The sequence below is a fragment of the Fringilla coelebs genome, assembly GCF_963513975.1.
Source record: "Fringilla coelebs genome assembly, chromosome: 3".
In the NCBI taxonomy this organism is placed as follows: Eukaryota; Metazoa; Chordata; class Aves; order Passeriformes; family Fringillidae; genus Fringilla; species Fringilla coelebs.
The window spans coordinates 51,387,250-51,411,682 of NC_140030.1; the positions used below are offsets into that span (position 1 = coordinate 51,387,250).

At 39.4% G+C, this 24,433-nt stretch overlaps 1 protein-coding gene across 2 annotated transcripts in view; it reads left to right on the forward strand.

The window, feature by feature from the left end:
- The window catches only part of PKIB (cAMP-dependent protein kinase inhibitor beta), a 52,885-nt gene that overhangs the window by 16,941 nt on the left and 11,511 nt on the right, over positions 1 to 24,433 (forward strand). The window contains exon 1 of one of the 2 annotated variants that reach the window (XM_084202032.1): positions 15,640 to 15,680. The exons of the other annotated variant lie outside the window; for it this stretch is intronic. The gene's annotated coding sequence lies outside the window, so the exon portion shown is untranslated. Of the gene's footprint in view, positions 1 to 15,639; positions 15,681 to 24,433 lie in introns of those variants that run through there. 2 annotated transcript variants of the gene reach the window in all.

Genomic DNA, 24,433 nt, shown 5'->3' on the forward strand with positions numbered 1-24,433 from the left:
ATTTGAAGATCTGAAGAAAATGTATGTTATCAAAGCAACCAAACTTGTGTAATTAATACTTGAAGCTTAATTACAGCAGATTATTTTACACTCTATCATTTAACTTAAATTCTTAGAGATTCCACATGGGAAATGAACATAGTGAGCAGTCCTGCAAATAAGTATTTCAGTATGTACTTATAGTCAGGATTGTTGAGGAAAAGTTGCTTAATTAAGACTCATTAATACAGACAGTTCTGGTTTTTTGGTTTTTTTTTAAATTCCTGCTGCTCAAAACAATCTTCATTTATTGCTCATTCCTAAATGTTTAGAATAGATTTAGAGTTTTAAATGCTTAACAATAAATATTAATAACATTGTGTATTGAAAGTTTTGGGGTTTTTTCTCTGCATCTGTGAAATTGCTTTTGAGACTAGGAGGATGTCCTTATGCAAGTTTCTGGTAGAGGAAAGAACTGCAACTGTAAGCAAATTTGGCTTAAGCATAAGATAACCTACCAAGTAGCTATAGGATTTTTTTTAACCTTGGTAAAAGAACTCATGAAATGTCATTTCTTTACATATTTCACTGCAGATGATGCTTATGGCACAAGTTGTTTAGCTTAATAGTTGCAATGATGGGTTCGGAAATTGAATTGACCTCCAGTATCTGTTCAGATGTAGAGCCCACCTCTCTCTGTGTATGGGAATGGCAAAAATGTGCAAATTGATAAGCTCCATCCATTTTTGAAAGATAAACTACTCAAATATGGTTCTACAATGTGGAAATCTTGTCTGCCAATATCTTTCATGTTCAGCTGAGGCTGTGTGAGGAGGATTAAGTCATTGTGCATCCTCTCAGGTTTCAAAGATGCTTCACAGAACACAAAATTACTTGCTGCTAGTCCAAACCTGTACAAAATCCCCGTCTTTTACCCCTGTACTTCATTTGAGATCCTGGAAATGTCCCCACTGATGTAAGTGTGAGTTAGATAAAGTACTCCATCCACCTTAACATCACATCTTTGTTTCTTCCACATAGGCACCTTTTTTTTACGTCACTGTACTTTCCCTATACTGAAGTAGGGAAAAGTGCTCTAGATCAATACAATTACACAGTGCACAATCTAAATTGGTACCATATTTGTGTATTTCAGAAGAAAGAGCAAGTTTGCCTCTTACAGCTTATAAGATGCTGTAATTGCAGTAATGGAAAGAGGAAGCATAAAGGACAAGAGTTTGTGTGTAGGCTGAAGTTTGGTCACTCCCCTGCAGTGGAGCTGAGTTCAGCCAGCAATCTTGTGCCTCTCAACAACTGGTATAAAATGCCTCCTAGCAGAGGTCAGCACTTAGGAGGCTGCTCCTAACACGGATGGAAACTCAACTGAAGGCAGAATGAGGCAATAGTTACTATGAATTCTCTCTTAGGAGGCTGTGACAGGTGAGCGGTTTAGGTCACTTAAGGAATCACTGCCATAGGTAATAGCAGCAGCAGGTTTGACCTGAATTTGGGAAAGTGCATCTTGACAAAATTCAATGGCAAGGTTCATTCTATGACTGGCTACACAGACAAAGCATACAGAGCAAACTTGGATTAGAACCAAATTTTAGATGATTTACATGGAGAACAAGGATGAAAAATTATAAAGATCTAAAAGGCAAGGGAGATGATGATCCCGATGAATCATGTGTTTCTAAGAGGAGCCCCTTGCTTTCTAAATTCCTATTGGAGTGTTGGTGCAGTTGAATCCAATCTCACTCCCTGGCTTGGTCAATAGTTTATATCTAAAGGATTTCAGAGGGAAATACAAGGAGTAGTGCACACCATCTGTCTCCAAATGTTTTTGAGCCTTTTTAAGCAATTTAAGGCCATGCTGCCGGCAGCAAGGAGGTGAATTTTTGCCTTTCTTCCACACTGCTTCAGAGGGATGTTGGTTTTTGATGTTTTCAAGTGAAAATTCAATAAAGCACATTAACCTCATTAATCACAGTGTGAAGAAAAATCCTGTCAGAGAATCCAGGCTTTATCTTTGCCTTTTGCTTTTTGAGACACTGAAAGGAGGAGGAAAAAAAGACATCAGATGTGTCTGAGTGATAGTACTGAGACTCAGAAATTGTAACTGGACTAGGGAAAAAAACCTTTTACCATAGGTGCCAGGAATGGAAGTCTGAATCTGACAGGGAAACTTGAAAGGCAGACTGTCTGACTTGCTTTGCTGGAAAGGTCTGCTGTTCTGATCCTGTTTTCTCTTTATGGGCCAAATTTTTATCAAGTTGTTTTTTCATTACTATCTTACACAAGTGAAAAGGAAAATATATCATTAAATCTAGTAGGTTTGTGTTTGTACTTGTATAAAAAGCTCTTCAGCAAGCTATTTACTAGTTATTGCTACTGTACAGCATCAAGGGATAAAGATGCAAGTGTAGATGTGCCTACACAAAGATTGTATTCATAAGGCAGCACTAAAAATAAACACCAGCCTAAACGGCAGATGCCATGTCCACTATCTGGAATCTGGTATTTGAAGTTCATATACATAAGGATAGTAGCAGACTTATCAGAAAGCATCAGGTTAGCATATATTTCAAAACTTGCAGCTCATAGAGGTGAAAGATTTCTGATCTTCCTGTCAGCAAAAGCATATGTAGACCTGATAGAGAAGGTAATGAAAATATTCATGGCAGTTTTGACCCTCACTGCTGTTTTTTTTTGTGCTGACCCTTCATTTATAAATGGGTATGGGAAACAAATGAATCATCATTTTGTGGTGGCAAGTATAAGGTTCAGCTTCCCGGCAGAAGTGCGTAGTTAATTAGTTATTGACGACAATGCTCTTCCAGAGCAAGGGTAGACTGCATTTGTATGTTTCACTGTGTGGATTTTGTTGTTTTCTTTAAACCATGGATTTGGGAAGGGCAGGTTTTGAGTACTGTTTCTCAGACTGATAAAGCACAGGATGCCATAAGAGCTTTCTCAATTCCTGCAACTACTCTCTTGCAGTTGCCTGATATTCCCTTGCCACTTACCTTTGCAAAAGATATTGGGCATAGTTGAAATATGGTTTCTGATCCCAGCCAAAATCAGTGGAATCAATGGATCTCTTCTGTCATTGATTATGTGCAGATTGAAAATCCTAATTGGGTCCTGCCACAAATTAAAACCCAATACACTGTTAAGGACATCTTCGTTTTGATTTTGGAGCTTTATATTTCTATTGTTGGAGCCTGTTGCCCTGTTGAGCAATAATGCCATTTACTATGAGACCCACGTCAGAACCACACTGAATAAATGCAACTTCAGTGAAAGCAGATTTAAAGCTGGATTTCTTCATATAGAACAAGACTGCATGACAGCTAGTGCTGACTTGTAGAACATCACAGACAGTATAAATACCTGGTACAGCTGCTGGGAGTTATTTGCATAACATATTGAGGTCCGAAAACAACTGCCACAAATTTTACATATCATCAATTCCCTTTATTTTTCTAGCATCAAAGCAGCATGCCTCACTTTTCTCCTGAAACACACCTGTAGGCCAATATCATACTAAAATGGGAGACAACTGGATTTTTTTTACCTACCTGAGCTAAACAAGTACAATTTGACATTTCAGTTGGATACATGCAAAGTGACATATATATGTATCATAACCACCCAGTTACTGCACTTTCTTTCTCAGAAAAATCCTGATAACACTCTTACTGAACAGCAATAGTCAAATCTTTTTTTCTAAGTGGCCATCTGATGAGTTAAGCAGTTAGTTCTGGATATGACCAGAACTCTGGAAATAAGTTTTGGAAGCATTTTCTTAATCAGCTTTTGTGTGCAGTGTAGACGCGCTCAAACCACCCGTGGCAGCAGTTCCTGTGCACATAATCTGTTGTGGTTGCTCAGCAGTGAGGAGGGCATAGAGAGGGGGGCCTGTTCTACTGACTTCACTGAGCTTATGGAAGCATGTCTCGTTACCTCCTCGGACTCATGCGGTTTTTCCACACATCTCCAGGATGCCGAAAGAGTTCCTGTGCAGATTTGTTATCACTTCTGCAGCAGTTGGATGTCCAACTTGTGTCAGTCAATGGTATTTGCAGATTCAGTGGCTCTCCTGTTCTGAAATCTTACTCAGTAAAGGAGAGGCACTGTCAGTATGGATGATTATAGTTCTGAATTAATTGAAAAACTGACTGTAGAGGAAATGGAAGATGACAAAGATGGAAACCATCTGAAAAAATAAGTCTTTTTTAAAGGAAAATTAAGAAGCAGACTTTCAAATAATGAAAGTAGCAATAACTTGAGATAGAATTAAACAAGACTATGTTGGAAATACTGCTGAGGCTGTTGAACTTTCTGCATGAGGTATTTTCTGTGATTATTTGTCCTTACTGGGATAAGAGGAGGTGTCAGACTATTGAAAGAGGCAGAAGAGCAGTCACAGCACAGAGAACCCAAAGGCTGTTAGGCTGGAGCTGAGCTGAAAAAAAAAACAACCTGCCAAAAAGCCACAAAGACTTTAGCAACTACATCTGCTCTTTGGCTGATGGATATGTCTGGAGGGCAAAATGTGCTTCAGAAACCACAGTGCCAAACTGAGTGCAAACATCACTTCCTTAAACATATTTTTCTTCTTGTACCCCCACAAAGGAATACAACTCTTATTAATGAAATTGAATTGGGGATTAGAAAGCAAAAAGGGAGAAAGAAGCTGATGACATTTCTGGGGTCTTTTAACATTTGAGGGAAATCTGTTGTCCTGGAAGTTGGGGGGGCACTACAGTAGGCATGTTTCTAGCAACCCAAGCACGGCTGTATTCTCAGAAGCCACAGTTCAGGCTCTGGGGGAAAAATGCAAAGTATCATTTACATGTCAGCTGTACTATGATTTTTGTCACTCTTCTCAACACAGCACCATTGCCTTTTTTATTTTTTATCACTTTCATAAACTTACACAGGATAGGATTGTGTGCAGGGAGAGTCAGATGAAAAGATGGTAAGGTAAAACTTTCATTTTTGTTATAAGAGAGCATCTTCATAGTTTCAGAAAGAAATCTCCATCTATAGTTTTCCAGGAGGCTGTTTCTTTAAAAAGACGTTTCCAAGATTGATTGGTATCAGGTGTTCACTGCCATGTGATGCAGGTGTTACCATGGTGACCACTCCACTCCTTTAGGTAGGCTGTCAGAGGCTATAATTGTGCTTTAAAAATCCTGTGTGCAGTACGATAACCTGCACAGAAATAAGCTGTAGCCTTGCTCAGACACAGGTCTGTCTCTGAATTTGCTGATTTGTGACTGCAAGCCACAGAAGATTGTATACCGATGTTTGGGGGAGATTTCTTTCCTCTCTCCATTTCCATGAGACAAACAAGCACAATAGGCCCTACTATATAATGGGAAAGATTAAATTATTTTAGCCACACTTCCTCCCCAACCCCATTTGAGTCTGTGGCTCCTTCTGGTCTCAGGCCAGGAGATAAAGCTGGTTGGAGTTCTGCTGTGTCTATGTGTCTGCCTTCTGCTAGGGCATGTGAAAAAAGGTGTTTTACTGACACACTGGCGTCTGTGTGGCTGTACTCCAGACAGTGGCAAGCCTGAAGTGCCTTCTCTGCCTTTGGCAAATCTCTGACCAGGGATTAAAATTGAATTACACTTCAAAATGCTGCTTGCTGACCCTTGTATTATATATATCCTAATGCTGCAAATACTAATTTGCCTTTTTACAGTGCAGCTGGCAGCAATACTACATTTGTTCCTTAGCTTCTGCAGGATTAGGGACACAGGTGCTCCTCTTTCCATACACTCCTTATGTCTGTGCAAAGGTAGTTTCCATTTTGCCTGCCACAATCTACATTTCTCCTTCAAGCCAAGTAAGTTTAGTTGACACAAAAAAGTATTAAGATTGCAATGCTTATTTATTACCTAGAATTCTGCATCGGTAAGATGGAAGGTAAAGAGAAAAGTTGTTAAAGAGTGAGGAAATTATAAGGATGGGTTGAAGGTCAAGAGGCAAAGGCTGGAAGTACAGTAGAGTTAGAGGCTATTGTGCATCCTGCCCCAATTCCTCTATACCCCAGCTGCTGCTTCTCAGCAGCAGCCAAAAGTCCCAGGCTCAGATTCCTATGGATACCCTTAAGGAGGATGGTATCCTGGGAACCATGATTTTTATAACTGGCTGTATTTTTGCTCTTTTGGTCTCCTCAGAGGGCCTGCGTTCAAGACCACAGCAGCAAAAGAGCCCTACAAGAATGACCTAGTCTGTTGTGGGAGATCAGATGGCAGGGAAAACTCTTACTGTTAGAAAAGAAAATTTCCCCAATTAAATAAATCTTTCTGATGAAGTCTTTCACATTTCTTTAATTTTAATAGGGTTTGATCTTTAAGTTGCTAAACAGCTTTTACATCTCCCCAGCAGAGGTAGAGAATTGTAGACATCAGCAGTACTCAGTATTCTGCAGAGTTAAGAACAGGAAGTTGACCATTTGGACCTTCTGTGTCCTGGTAGTCTCTCTTAAGCCTCCAACTGCTATTTTGAAAGACAAAATTAGAAAATAAGATTCAATAAGTATTTATGGCCCCAGTTATAGAGAGTGCTTAAGAATGTGTTTTTAAGGATGCAGCTATGAAAATTGGACATGCAATCGTGTGCTCATGCGTACTGGAGCTGTGCACTACAATGGTGCTACAGCTTGGATTTCAAATGGCATTTGATTGTACAGTGTGCTTCAGTTTATTGATTTTACATTATCCTCTCTTGTATTGAGATGTCTTTTGCTAAGTATTAAGTGGGCTTTAATACCACACATAAATGGAACACCTACACATAGTTGAAGGTGGGTGTAATTAGCAATCCTCTAGGTCAACTTTATCATGTCCCCACTGTATTAAGTATGTGCCCTGCAGCTCTGCTGGGCATCTTTTAGAAGCCGCAGCTACTCCAGGGTTCAAATTCTTAAACTGAAATTTCCCACTGGCTTTTAATTAAATTAATAAATGAATGTGCAATCAGTGAGCTGTAGGGAAGTTTCTGAATATAGAAACAACTAAACCAGACCCTAATGCAGTCATCAAGCAGTTTGAATAATTAAATATCAAAAGCAGATAAAGAACAAAAGAAGTCAGACTTTGCATAAGGTAGAGCATGATATGAAGACTGACTGATATCTGAGGGGATGGTAAACAAGAGCATCTGTCCTTTCAAACCCCACATTTATTAATAAATAACATGCATTTTTATGGGTTGCTTTGCATCTAACTGTGTAAATAAGACTGGAAAATGCCAGCCAAAGCTACTATAGACAGCACAATCAAACACTGAATTTTCTGGCATAAAAGTGAGAGCCTCCATGGCTGGTTCCTTAGTGGAGAAAAGTGGCACGGAAAGTGACGTAACTGACTAATTATTGACTCATTCTTTGTGTTTTTACTTCTGTTTCTCTGATTCCTTCCTTCTTTGTGGGGAAGGGCTTCCCATTCTGCTTCTGCTGTGTTCCTCTAAGCAACAGAAACCTGCAACAAGAAAACCATCTGGAAACCGGACTCAGTGCCAACCCTATTGAGAATAAAAGAGCTGATTTTTGATGCCTGATATGGAGTACCACATGCTCTGTTCTGTATGTCTCACAGCCAAACTGGAAATCTGGCACCATGCCCAGCTTCCAAAACATGAAGACTCTTGGAATACAGATTCCTGCTGTTATCAGTGGATAGTTCCCCGTCTTTTTCACACCTGTTGGGTTGAGCAGCTCAACCTGAAAACTCCTGGTAACTGTAATCATCTTACCCTGCTTTGTGCATTGCCCACAGTAAATTAAACTTTACTAACCAAGGAAGGCATAAAAACATCCTGGGCAGCCTTCATTTGACCATGTATGGAAGATTGTCCAGTTTTGCTTCTGTCTTACCAAAAGGATGTTGAGAAACTGGAGCAGGAGTTGTTCAGGGAGGAGCACTTGAGGAGATGATGAGGAACAGGGGCTTGTTCTGTCATGTTGCTGACAAAGTGGAGCCAGGCTCTTTACAGAGTTGCACAGCAAGAGAGCAAGAGACTATGGTTATGAACTAGAAGAGGACAGATTCAGACCTGAGTTAAGAAAGAGCCTTTTCTTCATGATGACAGTGAAACCCTGGCACAGAGAGGTTGTAGAGTTTCTATCCTTGAAAATATTAAATAGCTGAAAGGACAAATCCCTGATAACTGTGATCTGAGAATTATTGACTGCTTTGAGTAGGAGGTTGGAGTAGATGACCTCCTGAGGTCTCTTCCAACCTGAATTATTCTATGATTTTATAACAGTGAGTTTTCAGCCTTGATATATCCTCTGCTTCTGGCTCTTTCCCAGTCACCTCTTCCTATCCTGCTCTCAGAGATCTACACACAATGCAGGGTAACATTGCTGTTCTCCACCAAGAGAACCTTGGTGACATGGTGAAATGTGTGTTGGTTTTGAGATGTGGACCAACTCCCATTTTGAGCAAAACCCTGCCTTGTCTTCATAAGAGGGTTGCTTAGCCAGGACTTTTAGGCATCTGTCCCAGCAAGAAAATGTTTGCTTTCCTTTCATGCTGCCATGTATTTTATTTAGAATGATTCTTTGTTGTCTTTCACATTGCTGTTCATCTGGAAGCTGGTATTTGACTTTTCAAAATGGTGGCTGGCAAGAAGCCATAGCAGTAATTAGCAGGAAGGCAGAACAGAATTCCAACCAACACTTAGCTGAGGTATTTTAGTATCGCAAAAATGAAGGGTTTTTTCTGCTTCAGCAAATGAATAAATAATACAGTCTAGAGTTCCAGCCTCAAGCAAGTTCAAGGAACTTGTATTCAGGGTCCAAAATAAAGTGGAGGAGTTTCTGGGGGTAGGAGCAGGAAAGGAGCCAAAGACAGTGGATACATGTTCATTTAGGCAAAAAGACAGATGGGAAAAAAAAATTAAACCACATACATCAAAACCAGGTGTCATTGGCAAGAGACTGAATGACTTCTTGCATGAGAAAAGTGTAAAACATGTTTCACACCCAGTCAACACCTTGACTGATTCTGTGCCAGAGTTCAAACCTATGCCAGCCTGTCCCTGTGGCCTTGTAAATGTGCCTGGGGAAGAAGATGGTTATGACCAGTGCTGAAGTTTAAGCTACTGATTTCTACCTGACTGCCTCATCCATTTACTCATGTCTGAACATAAGAACTTTGTTTTGCTAACTTGTTTTCACCATGAAAGAGTTGACTGTTCTTTTTTATTTTTTCAGGATGCAGACATTTTAGTGTATTCCTAAATTTATGGGTGTTGAAATTCTGAAGCAAGCATCAGTGGATTGTAACCTCTGAGAAGCCACCAGAGTCTGCTTCCTCCCAGACCTTTCTTCATGTCTCATGCACCCCATCTGTTCAGAAAGTATTCAGCAAAGTCAAGCAGGATTCCTTGCTTTGATTTAAATAGGTTTTTTTTTAGTTGTCCCAGAAGCAGTGACCCTAATTCATTTTTATATGCAGAGCTCTTTTTCAGAAGACTAAACAGAATAAAGTTGAACTACTTTGTACTCTTCCTAATTATATTACTTGTTCCCTTCTCCTCAGCTGACTTTGAGAAGAGCTCAGCAAGCTCATGCTTTTCCTCAGCAGCAGTCAGAATTCATATAGAATGGGCAGATACAAAGACCTCATCCAAAGTGTACTTATGAGTAGTCTGAAATAATGACTTAATAATAAATCTGAAATAATGTTAGGAAAAATCCAGAATTTATTTTCTTTCTTAAAATTGAAGAGACTGCAAGGTCACTTTTTTATGTGGATTAATGAGTGTAAAGTTTCTAAAATTGTGTTGAAGTATATAACAAGAACACTCTTTTTTTGGCCACTGTTGAATGCTTGGTATTGCAGTTTTCCCTAAAAATGTTACTTTGAAGAGGAAACTTGCAAGATTGTCTTACAATAAGAAGAACAAAGAGTCTCTGCCAGAAAACACAGGGCCTTGGGTTGACAGAGAGGTGGAATGATAAGTTTGCCTATCAAAAGTCACTTCATCCAGTTATGCCACCTTGAGAATTGGTCATCATTGTTTTCTTAGCAATTGTAGAATTCACTAACTTCAAATTCAGTTATTAATTTGGGATGTGCCTGAAAACTTCTCTCTAAAAAAGCCATGTAGGCAAGGCTTTTCAGAACTTGGGCAAATCAGCTTTCTGTTTGGTTAGGGGAACAAAAGAAGGGACATTTTGTCATGTGTGATGAAAGATGTGTTGTCATCAGTTCAGGCCTCACTGTGTGATGATCCAGCTCTTGAACTTGTTGCAGCTGGTCAATGTTTGGCAATTGAGGTGACTGTAGGAGTCACATAACAAACACAAAAATTAATGTCCAGAGGGTCTAAAATAATTGCATAAATAACTTCTGCTTATTTTGGACATGTTTGTGGTCTGTTTATCTCTAGAACTGTGTGTGTCTAACAGCTTACACTGACCTTCTTTAGTATTTTCAGAATTCTAACTCCAGTGTTCCTCAGAAACTAATGTATGCCATGCACTTAAACTTTACCGAAGGCTGGCAAGAGGCATAGGGTTTTTTTCATGAGTATAGTTGTATTAAAACTGTCAAATAACTCACTTCAGTGTAAATAATCACTGTTTGAGTTTGGTACATGCAAATAATATAAAGAATTGACAACTGATTCTTCAACTTTCTTTTAATGCGGGTTCTTTCTTTATGGGTGTGGTAACTCCTCATTGGCAGGGACAAATTCTAATAACCACTCCCCCAGGGAGATCAGAAAAACAATTAGGTGTGGTGAGTCATAACATAACACATAAAGAGAGGCAATTACAACTGTCCTGTCATCAGATCAGTAGGTCTGTGTTGTGATTGACCTCATTTACTTCCAGTTGCAAGAAGCATATAAATGACATAAGATGCTTTGTCACTCTTGTCCCCAAGAGAACAGTGTCTTGTTGAGGTCCTTTTTAATCCTTTCTCAGTATTTTGGAAATGTAATGTTGGCAATACAAGAAAAATATTCCCTCAGAGAAACATTCAGCAGTTCCTTGCAGCATAGCCAATGTTATTAGTGTCAAATAATCATGTCATTTAAATAAATATACAATGGTTTTGATTTGATTTTGTTTTGGTTTTGCTCATGTTTGGTTTAACCTTTTCTAAAAGCTCTGTGCTTCCAACAGTTTTTAGCTTCCAGTTTTTAGCTAGGAGCTAACTGGAGAAAAGGACAGGTAAGAATTCATGGCTTGTGGGGAGAACACAAGCACAGTTATTACAGTACTCAGCTGGAAATGTGGAAGTTATGAATGCTTGTCTGGTTCCAAGGACTCTTCTTGTATAAGAAATAGTCACTGCATAAATTACAGAAGCAGGTTTCTTTAGGTTACAAGAACAATATTTTTCCTTTGTATTTCAAGCGGTGGCCTGACAAATGTCAGTCCTGACCCCCAAATTTTGTGACATGGGTTTTCTTTTCACTCAGTAAAAGTATTGCTTTTGCTGTTGAAGTGCAAAGACTAGGACAAAACTGGAGTTGAAAAAAGAAAAATTTCAGTTACAATACTTCCGCACAGTGGATAGCGCTATCGGTCAACTTAATTTCTTCCCTGGGGATCAAAGCATTCACCTAGGAGGCAACAGCTCTAGGCAATTTTTCTTCAAATCCCAAGGTATTCCTCTGTGCATGTTTTCAAGGGAAGAATGGACCATGCCTGGTGGTTTAAAGGAGTCATTGCAGAGGTGATGATTTCTTTATCAGCTGAAGTGAGCGGTGAGTAGATGCAGGTGCTGCCTGGCAATCAGAGCAGGGCAAAGTCTGTGATGAGTGGGATCCCTAGGCAGGCCCTTCTCCTAGATGTTACCTGTTGGTTAGTTCCAGGTGGCTCTTCCTTCATATATGAAATTTGTAGACTGAAGTAATTTTCTGAAGCCTCCAGCTTGGGAGAAAAGTTGGGTTCTGCAGTTTGGCTTCTCTGTACTTTGCAGATCTGCTGCCTCAAGCAAAGGTGACACAGCACCTCTCATACATAGACATGTTCTTGGCTGAAGAATGAAGAAAATCCACCCCCAGATGCTGTGAAGAATTGTGGTGTGTGAAACAAGAAAAAAAGGCATGATCGGTTCCAGGGACAGTAGTGGGCCTTCATCATGACAGTCCACAAAAGGTTTCACTTTGCAAATGACTACTTGCACTGGGCTTAGCTCCACCTTTATTCACTTTAGACAAAGGTGTGGGTTTATTAGTTTTAGGACGACTCCAAACAATTTCATATCCAATGAAATTCAGAGAACTTCTTTTCATCCCTAGTTATCTCACCTTAATGGCTATGGCAAGAGCATTCAGAAATAAAAGAAATTGGATGATGTATCTCCTCAGACATCAATGTAGGGACATCCACACCTAATAATACAAAATAAATGCATGTTACAAATCAGCTGAAATGCTTTTATATGTGTTTCATAAACCTAAGAACATTCTGGACATCAATCCATTAAATTGTTTCATGGTCTAATTTTGATTTCTTCAAAAATTTCAAACAAGATAGCTTGGTTGGTCTTTAAAAAGGCTTAACTGAGCTTCTCAAATGCACTAAATTCAAGTTCAGAATACTTTGTCTGTATGTTAACAAATTAATAAATATAACTTCTTATTTTAGAAAAAGTCAACAAGTAAGAGTCTCAGAAGTATTATCTGGAAAATAAATTTCTTGAAATGCAAAAGTGATTTCATAAATGATGACATGCCAGGGTGGACGTTACACAACCCAAGTATGTTGTTTGGGAGACTCTGAATGCAATCAGTGCTGCAAGACCAACAAAGTTCATCTGAGTTTACAGCAAATAACCTGTCCTTGCATATGTAACAGGCAAACTTTCATTAAAGCGTTCTGCTGCATATTAGGAAGCTCTTAGATGATTATTTTATCTGGCACCAATCCACTTATTAAACTTCGAAGTGTGAAAGGTTGGTTTCTAAGTTGCAGTTTTGGAAGCTGCAGTAACTGTTCAGAAAAATCTATCCTTTAGTTGGTAGAATCCCCAAAGAGCTGCAAAGATGTGTAATATATGCTTTTGTTCTTCAAAATAGAATAGAGAGAACCCATCAGCAGACCTTTTGTATGTGCATGGTGTTTTCTACCTCTCCTCAGCATTTAGGTACCTATAAAGCAGCCAAAATCAATACACAAATGTCAGGTTTGAAAGGGCATGTGTGCAAAGAAAGCATTTTGGGCTAAGCCTGTTGTTCAAATCACTGACTGTACTAACAATTTGTCCAGTAATGTAGTAAAAGCATGGGGTTTGGTCTTCAGGTGAGCAGCAGATTTGGAACAAGACAGCATTTTAGCTTGAGATAACATTCACAATTTGATGCTTCCCTGCTTATACCAGGCATTAATTACTGAAGGGAGGGGACTGGAAGGAAGACAGCAGCTTAGGAAAAGGGCTAATGGTGTTGTTGCCATTGCATTACCCCAGCTGGGCACAGCCGTGTGCGAGCATCAGCATGGTAGCAAGGACATACCTTCTTTCTGCCACTGTAAACAGGTAGTGTGATTCTGATAACATTTTCTGGCTCCCTGTATTCACATTACTCTCTCCAGATCCTGGTTTTTAATTCAAAACCCATTCTTGCTTTGCCTTGCCAACTATTCAAAAGTAAATGGAGCATATATTGTAACTAGTGGCCAAAGAAAGGTACATTGCTCAATTTTCTTCTGGATGGTGTTAATTAAGCAAAACCAATAAAATAGGCATAGCTGATATGCACAAGAAGAAAAGTCATTTACAGAGTGCTGAAAGCTTCAGGCAAGACTCTGGTTTTCCTGTGAATTTATGCTCTCTTTATTGTATTAGCTGCTGTGGCAGAAATGTTGAGGTGGAAGCTGAAAAGAAGCACAACTTATTTTGAAGTCTTTGAGATCCAGTAAACTCTCTGTGATGTACCCATATCTACTTCAAAATGCTGACCTTTGTTAATATTCTAATAAGTTTCTGGAGTAGCATTTTTATAACTAGTAGCTGTGAAACAGGCAGGAGTTCTCTGAGCCCTTCACAAAGTTTGTACAGTGTTTCATGAAGTGATTTCATTATTTCTCAACATGAAAGTGCAGTGAAAAGAATGTTCATCCAAGAGAGAATCTGGGGAAGAAAAGGTTATACTTGCCAAGAGCTGAATTGTTGAATACATTGGTTTAGACTCTAGTGTGGTTTCATATTGTACCCAAATTAATACATAAGTGGTTTGAAGGCTAAATTAATAGCCATTAAAACAATTGCTTCCTTTTTTAACCTTCTTTTCCTGTCTAGGTTAAATATTTGAAATAAAGATGATGCTGTAGAGAAAAGGAATATGTATGTAGGCAAATTATTTTCTGTTTCTGCTACCTAAGTTTATGTGTCCACTGATATCCACTGAAATATCCCTTTTTCACTCTAGTAAATAATCAGCTGATATAAACAATTTGTGGTATGACCCCTATCTCAGTTGCCCCAGTGCACATCTAGAGAAACATAACTCCTGTGAGATTGCATTAGATTTACAGCAGCTGAGTTTTATTCATCTTGGGTCTTCTGTGTTGGAAGAAACCTATTCAGTGGTAAATAAACTCCCTTCTCCCCCTCAGCCCCCCCCCCCATTTGTAGGTGACTGACCCTTGAAAAATGTCAGATAGGGGCAAACTTGACTTGGTACAGAACACTGAATCATTTCCTCAGCCAAGAAGTTAAATTTTTTTTATTGTTTCTTTCCCTTTTTTTGCCCTGCTGACGTACATGGCTCACAAGATGTGTGTGGCTTCAAATTGCTGCAGCCTTTCTGCTTTTTACAAGCAGAGAGGCTTTTCCAGTGGCAATTTGCTTCTCTTGTAGTTATGTGATGGCAGGTTATTTTTGTGGAGACAGTAGAATCTGGAGCTGCTGGCACAGCTTGAGCAGTGGCTCTCTTCTGTAGCTCATGCTGACCCCTCTTGAAGCCATGCTGTGGGGCTGAAGGCATACCTGAACCATGAACTTTAAGGTACTTAGCATTTTGGAGGGCAGAATTGTGCAGATTACCAAGAAGCCATACTAAATGACCCTCCTCTTGCAGGTTTCTTGATTCTTCATCCAAATCAACTGACAGCTAACACAAAATTAAGCAGTGTGGTTATTTCCAGCTAGCTTTCTTGTCTGCTGTGAAACTCTGTGTTGAGATGCTGAAATACAAACTCTGGTTTAGATATTGGCTGAAAATGTGTTGGCAAAGTAGTATTTATCTTAGAGAAGTGTGAAGGCAGTTTTTATGCCACAGTTACGTGTTCTCTGTTTGGATAGCAGAATGCCACAGAACAGCCACGGCTTGTTGCTTACACGGTGTCCAGGCAGCAGTTGCCACCTTTGGGGTGAACATAACAGCACTGCTGGTGCAGAGGGATTTGCCTTCCTTTATGAGAGGATGGAGAATTCTTTAATGGCACTGTTGTTAAGGATTTACTTTTGTACCAGAAGTGCCCTGAATGAAAAGGCTGAAGTCCAGAAGTCTACCTGTATGCCATGCTCTCTGTATGTGAATTTGTCATCTGTTCATTTATTTTAAATGTATGCAAGTTTATCTTCCTTCTTGGCAACAGTTCAGCTTTCCCTTGGTGTTTTGCTGTAGTCAGCTGAGACGACAGACATTGAGATCACTTTCCTGTTGTTTCTGGGTGTTTCTGGTATTCATCAGCCTCCTCTTTTTGCTGTCCTGTAAGTAGCTTTTTTCTTATGCTCTCGTTTACTGTATTGTATTCTGTACCTCTTTTGAGCTGTTTTTAAAACATTTTTGTAGGGTTTCATTAGCGTCTGCCATTCCTAAAGAACTTTAGTTAATGAGCTGTGCTTGTTTCCTTACTGCCTTGAACAGACTAAGCAAATAGAGAAGTTCCCCTTTATTTAAATGTCCATAACCTTGCCAGTGTTCTCCTGTGCTGGATTTTGTGCACTGTGGGGGTCATCTTTATTTTTTTTAGGCTCTCCTTTGAAATGCTAGAGCTATCTTGTTGTTTGGTATAATAAATGTAGTTAGATTAAAAGCCAAAAAAACCTCCATATTATATGTCAAAATTATGTTCTTTGGCTGTGACTACCAGTGTTTTAGGGAATTCCCTGCTGAGAAGTACAGAAATGAGTTCAGTTTCTCGGTGGGTGCATCTTTTCCCTCTTCAGAGGGGAAGAGGGATTCATTGGGTGAAACCATTTATTTGGCCTTTAAAATGCAGACTGTCAGGTCAGCCCTGCAGAGACATCTGTATCAGAGCCAGGTTTCTAGAGCTGTTTGTGACCATGAGGAGTCTGAGATGGAGTATTGGACACAAACAGCCCTGAACTGAGCAAGAATAGCTGGTTTTGCTTGTCCTTGGCCTTCACACAGTCATCACAAATGTGAGGGACTGCAGTTGAGGGAGAAGTGCTGAAACTTCTCAGGCAGGAACAAATCTTACTCTTACTTTTTTCCCTCTGTCAGCATACATGAGCAAGGATTTTGTGGAGGAGTATCTGCAGGGATTTATTTTCTGACAATGCTCTCCTAAACCTCCATTTCATTGAACAAAGCTGTAGTGGTTTTGTTGATGTTGTAAGGAACAGAATGTGACCCATGGTTTTAAAAAGAAACTAGCATACAGTGGCTTTTCAGTGGAAGGCTGTGCCTGTTCATCTGCAATCAAACAAAAGCAGAACAATTTCTGCACTTTTTAAAAAGAAGACATGAAACAAACCTTTCAGCTGCTCATTTTAAAGTGAAACATAAAGATGCAGCAGAGAAGACCAGAAAAAAATGTTACCATGCCTGTAATCTTTGGTAGCCCTTCAAGAACAAGAGGTCATCTGCAGACAGAGTCCCTTGAAATCTCCCTATCTGCAGTTTTCCATCCAGATTCATGCAAGGCTCTAGAGAGGAGATGTAGGCTCTACTCATCTCCAGTGCTGAGAGAAGTTTAGAAAAAGAGAATCCACCATCTTTAAGGATATGCACTCATTGGGAGACCATGATAAGCACCTTCATATTTTTGAATTTTTGAATATATAGGTTTTAATGCAGAACTAAATCCTAGTATATGAACCAAGGAGTAAATATTTTGAGTACTACACTACAGCATCATCCCTCAATGATCTATACTTGTCAGTATCACTTCCAGGCTTTCTTTTGAAATGTTCAACCCATACTTCCACAAAAAAACCCCAAGAAACCCTCCTATGGAATTTCCATTAAGGAATGCACTTAGGTCTGTGTGTTTCTTTGCAGAGTATGTCCTCTAAAATGGTCTTGGTGTTGGTTTTAGTCTATCTAGAAACAGATCTATCACCTTGCAGAAAGATTCACTCAGTGATAATGCCTATCTGTTTTTTGCCTTTTCTCTCTTTCTGTGCTTAATAAGATAAAATAGAGAAAAAAAAAGACTTCTGAGGAATCTGCATGGAAAATAAAAAAATCAAAGAAGACATTAATTTACACTGTCGAGTGTCAGGCTGTAATATGATTATGCTGACAAAACTAGAAAAGGAAATGTTCAGAGCTCATAGGCATTTTAGGAGAGGTCATTAGCTTAGCAGATGGGAAAAAATTGTTTCTAAGCATTCTGCAGTTCCTTAATTCACACATTACACAGGTAGGCACACACTCTGACCAAATGTCATGGAGGCTGCAAAACCTTAAGAGGAGCTTGCCAGGGGGCTGTTATTTCCAGTTAAACATAAAATCTGAAGGCTACAGAATGTCAGTGCTGAGCAATAATCTTTATACAAAGGGAAATGTGTCCTTTTGGGCTCCTCATTCCCCTGCAACAGAGTGCCTTCAGTGAGGGACTGAAATGGCAGGTGTGAGTAACTCCAAATGGCATGTGTGACTCCCCCTCTGCAGGTCGTGTTGCTCATTCTTGTGTGTCTTCCTGTGGGGAGATTCACTTGTGGTGCTGCCTGGGGAAGAGCCTCTGCTGGGATGGCTGTGATCCTTCTGTAGGGCAGGGTGGGAGAGGCTGGGTGAGGAGGGGGACACTGGCGCTTCCTGCATGGAGAGAACATGTCTATGAGCATGTGGATTTGTTGCTGTAGGATAGAGAAAGAGGAGAGAAGGCATTTGCTGCCCTGGGAGGGTAGGAAGACGGGAAGGCAGGGCTAGTGCTGTCTCTTTCAGGGTAAGAGAAAGAGTTGAGGTGAAGGATGTCCCATGTCCTGCATGACCTCTGTGACTGTTTGACTGGGGTTTGACTGTTTTTGTCTCAATGCTGGATGAGAGCACAAAGGAACAAACCTCCTCTGATAAAGCAGATCAATGTATGGGATTTCCTTGCCTTCTAACCTTCTAGGAAATGTGCTGTATCACTGAGGCTGTGTATGGGCTCTTTCCAGAGCAAGAAAACCCAATGAAGTTGTGTTTGTGGGCTTACAGGGGTGAAACCACAAAGTGAAAATTTCAGATGGGTCAAAGAACCTGGTGATTAAAGTAGTGGCCATATCCATAGCAACTCAAGCTCACTGCCCTCTCACCCTGTGCCAGTTCCTGAATACTGGCAAGCAACTCTTCAGGAGCAGTCAGAGGTCTGTGTCTTTCCTGGATCTGGTGAAAAAGTTTTATTAAAATTGATTCAGGAATTACCTGGTACCATCCCTATGCAGTGGAAGTGCAGATTCACCTTTTCCTCTGAGCTTTCAAGATGAAAATCCTATCCAATTCTGCTCCAAAGGGAAGCAATGTTCGCTTAGATAGACCTTGCTTGTTGCTTCTGATTCTCTTGTGGAAGAATGCCATTGCTCTAACATGTCAAAATTACCCACCTCTCACTCAGAATATAGCAGACTGAATGTTAAATTAAAACTAAAAAGATGAGGAGAAAGCAAGCTGATTGTAAAAACTTTTAAATCCAAACGATTCAGTATGTGGAACTTCCACTTAATGTTGTTTCTATGACAAATAGGAACAAGACTTGATTGCTTGTTTATATTTTGGTTTTCATTCCTTCACTTTCCTTAAGACCATGAGAGCCCATGGGTCAATGACCCATGCAGATTAAGAAAGTTTAAAAAAAGTTCTGTGGATCATGGTATCCCAGTTAAAATAGCTTAAGGGTCCAGCCATACGTAGAATCATTCACATAGAATGGTTTGGGTTGGGAGGGATCTTCTGGGGTCATTTAGTCCAACCCCCTGCCAATGGCAGGGATGCCAGCCACAAGATCAGGTTGTTCAGAGCCCAGTCCAACCTGACCTTGAAAGTTTTGAATGATGGGGCATCCACCATCTCTCCGGGAAACCTGTGCCAGTGTTTTATCACCTCCTGTAAAAATTTTTTTCCTTATGTCTAATCTAAATCAATCTCCTTCCATTTAAAACCATTATCTCCTGTCCTGTCACAACAGGCCCTGCTAGGAGTTTTTATTCTAGGCCCCCTTTCAGTACTGAAAGTCTGAGTATTTCATTCAAATAATTAATACAAAAACCCCTTTAACCTTCTACTGTCAGCTTTTAAATCATCCTATATATACTGGTGATTTTCACAGCCTCCTTATCAATTGAGATATAAATACACCTTTTTTTGGTCTCTACTCAAAGCACTTAATCCAGGTGTTTCAATAGCAGGGCATGTTTACTGAAGGATCATTTATCAAAATGCAAAGGGTTCTTTGAAGGCCATCTGCCTTAATTAGAGATAACTTTAATTGAATTAATTTTAAATACATTAATTCAGCTGTGTGGAAATTACCTGTCTGCCAGCCTCATACATGCCCTGGAAAGGTCTGTTTGGTTCTTGTTCTTGAAAAACAGATAGGCTATAATAATTGGAGGTAGGGATTTGCTTTTATGGCTTAGATTTTTTGAGAGACAATAATTTTTCTTAATTGCCAAGTAAGCTTGCTGAGATAATTTCCTTAGCATTTTAGTAGAATTTTGATTGAAATATGTCTTCTTTTTTATGAAAAAGAGTCTATAACTGTGAAGCCCTAAGATAGGAAGGCTGGTTTAGTGTCCCAGGCTAAGGTCATTAGAGGGCAATAGAGATGATTCATATGTTCATAAAATAGAAGTATATTGAAAGACTAAAGAAATTAAACTAAATTAATTCCATGTGTATTTTACTGACTTGTTTAGGCTTGTAGCTACTATGAATTTTACCTATTATGCCTATTCTCCTAAGAAAAAGAGACACTGAAACAGCATGAAAGTCAAGGAGGTTTATAAATTGCTGTGATCGATGGTGTCCTTTCAGCAGAGATGCAGAGGAAACAGAGTCATCTAAAAGTAGGAAGGAGGAAGCAAGTATAGCACTGCAGATAAACCCTTCACCTGAAGTGTAAAATTAATCCAAAATAAGTTCTAAGGAAAAAATTCTTAATGTGTATTATGGATAATCATATAGCCTATTTGTTTCCTTCATTACTCCTCAAGAGATTGTGGAATTGTGAATTTTTGATTTATTTAATTTCTTTCATCAATGATACTTAGTGGAGCAGTGCTATTTCTAGAAAATATAAGAAGAAGATGCTCTCAAATACTTATGCCCCTATATTCCTTATTCTTTGGCAAAAGCTTTTCCCCCATTCTGGCAGAAGAATAAATCTGAGGATTTTGTTACTCTGATCCTTTGTGACTGTGGGTGTTTATACCCTGTGGTCTCTGACCATGGTGCAGTCACAGATTTTCTGGTGCACAGGTAACCAGAGATGGTATCATTAGGTGTCCTATCCCCTGGAGATAACTCTAATCACCAAATCTGAGTGGGACAAATCTGACTCAGTGATCTGCTCTTGAATGTCAAAGCGCTCGTTCCTAGTACTGTGTCCTGGCTGTATTATCAAATTTCAGTGGAAGCAACACAAGCCTTGCAATTAGATGAAGTACGTGGGGAACTGCAGGGTCAAATTGTAAACCTGTGCTATCAGGATATGTCTCAGTATACTGTAATTGATTGAATTTATTTTTTTACTTGCAATTTAAAGTCTATTGTAAATATAATTGAGAAAGTCTTGTGAATCAAGGTCATTATCTAACTTAAATTATAAGCCTAAAAGAAGACGGATTTCTCAAATCTCAGTCTATTTTCTTGGTGAGTCACCATGAGAGGGGGCAAATTTTCCTAGCTGTAATTTCATCAAAATCAGCAAATAGGACCACTGTGAAGATTGAACAGGTAAACTGTGACCTCTGTGAAATTGTGTTAGAATAAGCATGATGTATGCTGGAGAATGAAATGAAAATGAAGGATTATTCATTGAATATTGAAGAAATACTGTTTCTGAAGCAAAAAGAAAATTTGCTAAAGCATAAATATAGTATAAATGGAACATACTGAGCAAGGGAACTGAGGGTCCTCATTTAAAATGCAATTGTTGAAGACAGTGCAGCAAAGTCATATAACTTCTCAAAATGTATCCATATGTCCTATTGATTTTTCATCTTTGTGAATGTTAAAGTCACTGACATGTCAAGGAGAGCAATAGGAAACTTGAGTAACTCATTAAAGGCTGTTTCAGGGCACCAGGTTGACTTGTAGTTGTAGGTTAGCTCCATTTTTCTTATATTAGACTTCAATTGCCAAATGGCTGTTTCCTGCCTGGGCTCACTTTAATAGTCACCAGATTAAATCTGAAAAACACAGTGCTCTCTTCTCTGTTGGTTCATTTTCTCCTGAGGGCAAACTGAACCAGAATGATTTTGCAGAATTTTCCAGCACCTGTAGTGGTCTAAGGAGTATGGTTGAGACAAAATTTCTAGGCAAAGAAATTATATTTTATAAGTTAGAAAAATGTAATTAGAAAAACCTTTAAGTAGACCAGCAAAGATAGCTTTATAGAATTATCCTGCAATAGTTCACTTTTATAAGCAAAACCAAAGACCTTTTACTGTCCTTGAACTGAGTTAATAAAATATTTTATTAACTATTTAAACATTTACTGAATTAAGCAAATATTATTTTCTTTCCACCATCCTATTCAGTGAAAAATGCCAAATGAGGTATTTTGGATTGGATTTCCAGGAGTATTCTTGGATGAGCCAGAAGAATAGTTCAGGAAGCCCAGATAATTTGTGGAGTATGAGACACAACTGAAGTGAGAAATAGATGAATAATTATGGGGGAAATAGTTACACAGAGCTTCATGGCAAAAGCAAAGAGCACTGAGATTCCAAGAACCGTGTTTGAGAGAAGTGTTGGGGTGATGTCTGCAAGATATCTGAGTGGCTCTCAGACTGATACTTGCTGAAAAGGGTGGTAGAGATGTTCCCATCAACAATAAACACTACTGAAATAGCTGAAGTTGTCAACTGCTTTACCTGTCAGGGAGAATAATAAAAAACTTGAAGTGTTAGATTTACAGACTTGTTTATGACAAAGACAAGCAGGCTTTCTTGCAGCTTTCCATGGTAAAGAAAATGAAATTAGCCTTTATTAGTATGTATACTTAGTACTTTTATTACTCAATAAGGAATAGATTTAAGCTAACTTTGTTTTAAATGCTGTTTCCAGTCCTCTATGAGTAAGTAGCAATTTAATACTAAGTTTCACTTCATTTTTGTTGCTTTGGTTAGTGTTGAGATTTTTGCTGTGGTTTTTGTTTTTTTTTTATTAGAACAGAAAGTTATGAGTAATTCTTCTGCTGGAAATTGTGACTCTGCCTTGTGTGTGCTTGCACTATGAAGCCAGAATGCAGAAATTAAAAACTTAAATAGGAAGGTTTTACTCTGGGAAAAGAATGGTGCATGGATTTGGTTGGATTTGGTTCGGCTTTAGCTTTTCCAAAGTGTTCATCAGACATAAACTGTATCATTGTAAGACAGAGAGTATCCTCTCCTATGCTCAGGTGAAGAAATGCTGGGGGGTATGACTGTAAAACTGTCTAACCCAAGTATTTCCACATCAGTCAAGTGAAACTGAGATAAGCATGGAAGAAGTCCATGAAGAGGATGGGATGGTCTCCTGGTCTGATCCAGGCTAAAAAATACAGCTTGTATGTGTGAAGAAGGAATAATCATACAAATTAAATAAAATTAATCTGGCTCTATATATAATTATGGAATGTTACCTGGCTGTGACAAAATAAAATGTCAGCTTTTATTTGCATAGCTAAATTACTTCTAAGAGCTTGTCCTTGCTTTTTAGTGGGAAATGGTCTCAGTCCCATGCTTTGAAGGCTTAGGAGCTTAGTAAGGTGCCTTACTATTCACACTGCAATTCCCGATTGCTGCCAGACTGTTACCACCCAGCTGCAGAATGGAAAGAAGCACAAGCTTCTGTCCCTCACCAATTTCATAATGGAAAGGTAACCCTTTCACCAAACTCACTTCTACCTCCAAGGGACATTCTGGAGGTCTTAATATGAAATAAACAGGGACTTTTCTCCTAGGAAGGGTGCTGCCTGCAGGGCAAAGAAAATGCATGTCTGTGCAGAAGCTCTTATTGGAACTGCTTGTTCTTTTGAGGGAGACAATATTAGTCTGTAAAGGTTGTCACAAACACTACATATTTGGTGGCCAAGGTGTTGTAGCATATGTCAAATTAACACAATAATTTATCCCCCTCAAAAAAACCCTGAGAAGAAAGATTCTTGGTGTAGTAACCAAATTCTTGGTTAAATAACCAAACAAACCTGTTATACTGTCATCTAGTTTGTTTGCTGCTAAGTGTAGGATCTCCATTGTGCCCATCTCTCTGCTCATCCTGCACCACGGCTGGTCTCCTGCAGTGTTCCTCAGAACTGAACAAGCCTCTTCCTCCCATCCTGCTTGCCTTCCAAAGAAAATCCTCATTACTGATTTTGCTCCTCTTCCTCAGTAAGGTTCCCGAGCTCTCCTTTCTTTCTATGTCCCTTTAGCTTCCCGTGTAATTTCTTTGTCTCACACAGACCCTCAGGTAATCTCTCTTCTCTACAACGAAGCACAGTTACAGCTCTCTGTGGTTTTTACTCTCTGTCAGTCTTGTGCTCCCAGCTTTCCACCCTTTGTGCCCACATGTTGCTACCAGGAAATTCCTCTTGCTCCACAGCTCCTCTTCTGTAAGCACTTCCCCAAGGACTTCCCTTCCTGGGAACATACTGTACATACAGGTACACTCAGATTCACTCTGAGCCAGATGGAAACATCCCTCATTCATGTCAGTAAGATCTCAAGGAGATTTGGGCCTTCCCCAATGAGAGACTTTGGGTGCACAGCCACGTTGGTTACATGCATGGGATTGTTCCATTCCCAAATATCTGCTAAATTCTAAATTCATCTTCTCACAAAGCATTGTACATTTCACTGGGCTGATTCCTTTCCTGGAGTGCATTGTGTAAGCGGACTCCAGTATGCTTCAAGCTCTTTGCTTTTCTCAGTTTTCCCAGTGGTTTTGTCAGAATAGTTTTCTTCTACAGAACTGGCAAGTAAAGAACCAAATCCCTTGCTGCTTCTAACAAAGAATACAGATTGACGTACATATGCTGGTTTATGTAGAAGACTTGTCTGTGTTACAGAAGTGTTAGTGGGATGCGGGG